The sequence below is a fragment of the Halyomorpha halys genome, unplaced genomic scaffold (genome assembly GCF_000696795.3).
Source record: "Halyomorpha halys isolate HHAL.00 unplaced genomic scaffold, Hhal_1.1 Scaffold263.1, whole genome shotgun sequence".
In the NCBI taxonomy this organism is placed as follows: Eukaryota; Metazoa; Arthropoda; class Insecta; order Hemiptera; family Pentatomidae; genus Halyomorpha; species Halyomorpha halys.
Genome location: NW_027105032.1, coordinates 556,431 through 563,746, shown reverse-complemented (window position 1 = coordinate 563,746; position 7,316 = coordinate 556,431).

Genomic DNA, 7,316 nt, shown 5'->3' with positions numbered 1-7,316 from the left:
TTTTTATTTTTTTTACTTATTTTATTTTTTTTTAATTTTTATATTTTTTATTTATTTAATTTTTTTTTTACTTTTATCATGTCATAGGCGTTGATAACCAGAGGGTTTTATGCCTTTAAGCAACAATCAGCAACATCAACTTACGTAAATAATTTGTACAGAAATAAATTTATTTTTTAGAGCTGCCATAAATGAAGGAGAGAATATTTTTTTCACTTTTATATTGTCGCATCAAACATACCTTCGTGTAAATTAAAGTTAAAATTTTTGCGTTAATACTTAAATGAATAAGTAAATCCAATTATTCTAGAAGAAAGAGCACATAGCAGAAAAATAAATTTTTAATAAATACTCTTTCAAAAATTTTTCTTGCTTAATTTACGTTGATGTTTGTGAAAAAATCTCAAATATTGTAAATATATGTTATTTGTAAAGCATTTTAATTTTATAATAATTTTAAATATTCAACATTTTTAGATTTTTTCTGGGCAAAAATCCGCGTTCTAGTTATAATAATTTAGTAAATTTATATCTGATAGGTTCACACAGTTGAATGTATGTTGCAACGATAAAATAAATTTGGACAGCGTCGCATACTGACTAAATTCTTTCTCCCTCTTAATAAATGCGATATACTAAACACTTTTCATTTTTTTCTTTTAAATTGTTGGGACTTCATCGAAAATAAACTCAAAGGAGATTATTTGGGGATAATATTATGGTAATTAATAAATGGATAAGTATGAATTATGTAACACTTTAAGAATGAATTATATTATTACTTAAATTTATTTTATAAAGTTGAAGCGTCCAATGGCTGAACCTATCACCAGGGCTTCGGTATCGATTCCTTTCGTCCACATTAATCCTAATGAAGTACTTGACTTAATAGGATCCTTCATCCTCCTAGGGTTCTCATCTCCCCCCCCCCCAAGCTTCTTCTTTCGAAGGACTAGGGCTCAGTGAATTTTAACTTTTTCAAAGCTTTCGAAGAGTCAATAGAAATTACTTACTAGGAATGACCTATTGTGCCTCGAAATAGGATGTCCCCATTCTGTCGACTTAATCGATTGTCCATCGAACAAATCGGAGATTTTAAAATGATATTTCAAAAACCGTGATTGCGTTCAAGTGTGTGCATACATACAATATAATACATAGATATATTGAAATGATATATGAATTTAGAAATGGCGATATAGATATACGAAAAACATATATTTACTACTAAATGTATTATTAAGACTAACTACTACTTCTAAAAGGATTCAAGTGACTACAGTCCTTTCTTATTTCAAGTAGTTTAGTCAAATGTTGATTCCTTCTATGAATATTTTTGTTGTTTGTTTATTGTTGCTTAAAGGCGTAAATCCCTTTGGTCTTCAACGCCTATGGCATGCTATTATGATGAAGCTGCAAACAATACACATACACTCCCCTCCCCCACACACACATATGTGATCAAACAAATGTAAATGAGGAAAATGATTCATACAAGTGTAAACATTAATAATAAATGAAAAATTAAAATCAAAGAGGAGTTATAATCCTGAAAGAAGGCGATGTGGTTTTAAAAATTTAAACACTAATGTAACTTTAGCTTTCTCATCTGTGAGAGCTTATGATAAATTTGGGGTCAGTCCTATCCTGTTTATTATTGGCAAATAGTGAGTACTTTATACAAAAATATGTTTAATCGTGAGAATGGACTGACAATATTTGCACGTTGGAAGTGATAGTTTTCTGATCAGGTGAGAGTGCATGAGGAGAGTATGACCTGTTCTCAAGCGGGTTAGAGCAACATCCTCCCTGTGGCTGTAGCGGTAGGATGTTGACCATGGTTTTACTGATCGTTTTATTTCTTTTTATTTACTCGGAGAGCTTTCATCCCACTTGGCCTGCCATCTTTCCAATATTTGTAATTTAAGGGGTTTACTGAGTTCTGATGGGGTAAGAACGGTGGTGCCTCGGCCAAGAAGCATGAGTGCATCTCTGGCAGCTTTGTCTGCCAGCTCGTTACCAGCAATGCCATTGTGACTTGGAGTCCATATGAAAATTATGAACTTTTTTTGTGCAATATGACCAACTTAGTATAACCATCTCAGTTATCTCTAAGCTGGCCAGGATATTGATAGTCTTAAATATATAAAAAAAAAATTTTTGGGGGGGGAGAGAGGGAGTGGGGATCCCTTATTTATTTGACGCGAAACAGCCCTTTAAGACTACGCGATTATGACTCAGGTTTGTTTTTCAATTTATTCCTTTCTGCCCATCTCTGTTTGAGGATTTCATTGAACTTCTTCTTCCTTTCCTCCGTCCAAGTCCTCCTATACGGAAGCTTTTTACCGTCCACCACAAGCACCGCATACTTTGGGAATTTCCAGTACTCTGTTCTATCTTCACACAAATCCAGTGTAAGCTCAAGCCTTTGTGTTTCATCTTTGATTTGTACCGTGTATCCGTGATTGAATTTATATCCCATAATCCTACTGAAATTCTTCTTGTTCATTCTCTCCGCGAACATCCTTTGCATGTGTCCATAAAACCTAAGTCTTCTTGTCCTCATCACTGTTTCCAAATCAAGGGTTTTACTGTAAATTTCTCTGTTGGAGTTGAAGTCCCTTATTATTATAAATAAAAATAAACAATCATTCATTATTAATTATAAATTGTAATAAAAATAGAGATAAACTATGATGATATGACCTAAGTAATGATTCAACCAATCGAACCCTTGTAATATATCTTGGAATTTTGTTTATTTATTTATTCAGTAAGTATATCTAATATGGTCCGACCAGAAAGGAGCACCTGTCATTAAAATCTGAACTAGGAAAGCTGCAACTATATGATAGAATTGTACAATTTTAAAATTTTCTATAAATATTTATTTACATTTTCATGGAGTGGTGAATTACATTATGAAATCATGATGTTAATGAAAATATTTACTTTTTCATAAAAGAAAATATCACAGAATTTGTAGGTGGGTTTAGTAAACTAATGATATATATTGAGGTACACAATAGTATAAATGTCTTTTAGTGATACATTTGTGCCGATACCTATCCTCCCGGAAAGGATACCTGCCAACATAGGGACACTTTTCCTAGCTGGTTAATGAATACAAGATGTTGAAGGGGCAGAAACCATTAACCCAGGTAAAGGCTGAAAAAGATCACATGGGCATTGAGTCACTGAGTCCACCCCCTCTCAGAGCCTAAGAGGTACAGTTAACTAGTGGGCGGAGTAACTAATAGCCAATGAAGAATCATATTCCAAAAAAATGACGCCCCTAAGTACAAGTGAGGCACAGAGCGACTCGACAACGGAAAATGTCACAGAAGAGAAAGGACCAGGCTTAAGAGAGGAAGAAAGGCGGAGTTGGAAGAGAAGGAAGCCACCAGAAAGAACATATGACAATCAAACGATCCCACCTACATCTTCTACGTTCGTCGAGTTAGGTGATCAGTTGTAATGTAATGTTTTATGGCAAACAAGCTCTCTGAGTGATTTACATAAGTCATTGTCGTATATTGTTTCTCTGAGCCATTAAATATAAATAAATGTATTGTTCTCTTAAGTAATGTATACACATGCATAAATTTTACCACTCCCTAATGTATCCTATGTTTAAATGGTAACAATATTATATACAGATATACAATTGAGAAACTGTAAAACCAAATAGGCCTTTGGAAAGGAAATTCAATTATTATCATTTGTAGGACTAAAATAATTTCGATTAATATAAATATATAATTGGATAATAAAACAAAACTATTACTATTTAATAAATACCAAAACCATGGGCATCGTCAAAGGCGAAGCTTGAAACGTTTTCATTATAATTTTAAATTATAATAAGATGTACACTTTTCTATATTGTTTTGGGAATAACTATTTAATTATTTATATAGCTTTAGGAATAACTATCTAATTATTTACGTATTTATATTAATGTTTATATTGTCATTCAATGACAACAATCTTTTAAAATATGAATATATTAGCCAATAAACTATCAGCCTTCAGCAATTATCTTGGCATCCCAATTAACGACAGGCATATATAGCAATATATATTATTATTATATGGGCGATAGACCATGGAGTTCTAAGTCCATTTTTTGGTTTTTTCGTTGTTTCATTGGGTAAGTTCGCCACTCCCACACCTATTTTTTGTGAGTGTCGCTCATTGGCTAACCGGCCTCACAAATGCCCATGTGGTGTTTGTGAGTGAGTTTTGTATTATTTTATGCTTGTAAAAAGCCCGGGTGGGACCGGGACTCGATCTGACAACCTTTGGGTTGGTAAACTGGTGCGTTGCCATGCTGCTACCGCTGCCCTCTAGCAATGTAATTTTAGTGTTATGATTATTCTGAGTAGTTTTTAGTTACCTGTAGGTGTAGGGTTCGTAAGGAGAAGGGGAAATAAAAGCTAATAGATTGTAAAAATAAATAAAAGTAGGTTGTGAGTCGGTCCTCAGTAGGAAGCTCTTAGGAAGGTTTTACTAAAACTCCCAATGGTTTTTGAGGAACTGTTCACACATTTTAATCCTTGAGATGCCTATGGTCATTTATAAACTGTAATAATTGTTTCAAATTTTATTTTTTCTCGCTCAGATTGGGAAAAATGACTACAGAGAATAATAATCTTCAGAAATTATACTTTTAAATAAAAATTATATTAATTGTTTTATTTTTATTAATCAATCAAAGTTTAATTCAATTATATGTACCTTGAAGGAAGAAAAGACCCTAAGTATTGTGAACTGTTAATCTGTTATTATAGGGTGAGAAAGGAGATTGCAAAGGGACCACTTAGAGTAATTGGAGAAGAGTGATTTTTGTCGTCTCCTGAGAAGGACACCTGAATGATATTAATCCAGGTGAGTGGCTCGTGGATAATTGCGAGTTCTAGCCTTCCCTTAGTTAACTACCATTTGATGGTTGCTCGTCACCTTTACAGCCCAATTCCCGACTACCAACTTCATCTAAAAGCCTCTCTTGTCGAGGTGTCGTTTGGAAGCATTAGTACAAAATAGAGTGGTGAAGTAATAAATAGAATCCATCTATCCGGCTATGTAATACCAAAATAATATTTACTCCGGTGTCAGGTACTTTACTCCGAGACCTCTGGAACTATTTTTATTCATAAATATCATCAAAGACACAAATTACTCCAGGATTATGGTTGGAACAAGTCATTACCATCCTTCATCTCGATTCTAAATATTGGCTAATTTAGAAGTTTCATCAGTTTTAAGATGTTGAAATATAAACATATATATATATCTTTTTTTTTTAATAATCTTTGTTGAATGAAAGCCCAAGAAGTAAACTGAAAATTAAAAAAAGGACGTCAAGCCCTGGAGTACCTCCAGCCGGAAATGCCGTAGAGGTCGTACTAACCAGGCTAAGAACAAGACACACGAGGCTCACCCACTCCTAACTTAAAAAGAAACACCTCTGAACTAGTATTGCAAACACAATTTGACAATTAGTCATATTTTTCAAGAATGCCCATATTTCACATCACACTTCAATAGCTTAGGATTAAATCCAGATATTTCAAAAAAATCCTCAGAGATGATGATAGAACAATTTAGTATTTAAGTTGTTTAAATCAAAAGCTTTACTGACACTAATATAGCATATGACAGAAAAAAACATTTAATAAAATATAATAAGAAATTAAATTACATTAAACAAATGTAAGAAAAACTAAATAAGGTATAAATGGCGTTAATGAGGTTTTATGCTACTAAACAAAAACAAACAAACTACAACACACCACACCACACACACTATTCTTACGGATAGACATATTTTTGGAGAGTGTACTCACTATTTGCCAACAATAAACAGGATAGGACTGACCCCAAATTTATTAAAAACTCTCGCAGATGAGGAAGCTAAAATTACACTATTATTTGAATTTTTAAAAGTACATTGCTTTCTTTATAAATTATAACTCCTCTTCGATTTTTATTTTTTTTTTATGTGTTTTATTTATTTCTTTTATCTTTTTTTTTTTACTTTGATCATACCATAGGCGTTGATGACTGGAGGGTTTTACGCCTTTAAGCAACAATCAACAAAAACATTCTTTACTTAGCTAATATTGTTTGTGCATTATTAAGTATTTTATTTTGTGTAGGTTATTTGTTTAAATTTTTCCTAATGTAATAGTTCAATATTATGTGAACTTCATAACTTAAATACAATCGTATTTATATTTAGCCCTATATTGTTCGATCTTAAGGATGGGTTTCCTAAATTATTTGCGACTGTTAATTTGTGAAAAATTTTTGCTATTATTTTTTTAAAAAATAAGTCTAAGTTATAAGTAAAGTATAATAAATAAGGAAGGTAGTATATATGAACTAAATATTAGGAAACAGAACAATACACTCTCTCTTTCTCTTTTCTATCGACAAAGCAGAGAAGAGCTGCAATATATTTGCATTAACATGTAAATTGTAGTATTGCTATGTACATACAAGTCAGTAGCATGTTTGGATTTATTCGGGATGCCAGGATAATCGCTGAAGGCAATTATTCAAAAATAAGTTAATTAATTGATTGATATTGAGTCCTACAAAACTATTATTATAATTGGATTCTTTTCCAAAGGCCTTTTGTGTGTTTACCAGTTACCAATTAAATACCTTTATATTTATAAATGTTTTTTACCATTAATTATGTAATATAATGGTAAATAAACTACATCAAGGAAATATTTACAATTTATTGATGTATGATGTTATTAAAATTAGTACAAGAGCCGGGAAGAAAAAAAAGTCGGTTATCTCACCCCAATTTTTTGGGGGGGGAAAAGTATGTATAATTACTAGTCAAAATTGATGAGTCTGCCAAGTATAGGTAGGGGGAATAAAAAATGGCGGCTGTTTCGAAACCTTAAAAAACACTAATTTTTCACTCGGTTCTTTATATCTTAAAGACTATCAACAAAACTAGAAAACCTAAGAGTACATTATTTAAAGAAGAGTAAATTTGCTGAAATATTTGCCCTAAAAGAGCTATTTACGTCCAATAGTTCTCAAGATACAGCTTTTTAAAAAGCAAAATTTCTTAAAAATCTACTGAAAGATTAGTTGTTAGTTAATTTATTTTGAAACACTATATCTCAGGAACTATCTGACGTAATATATATATATTATTATAAATAAAATTATGTGAAATAATGAGTTTTTTTTACTGCAAATTTGGAAATAAAGCTTCGTTATATTATTAAAACAAAATTAAAAATAAGAAGAAGAAATATATCAGGGTAAAAAAAAAATAAAATAAG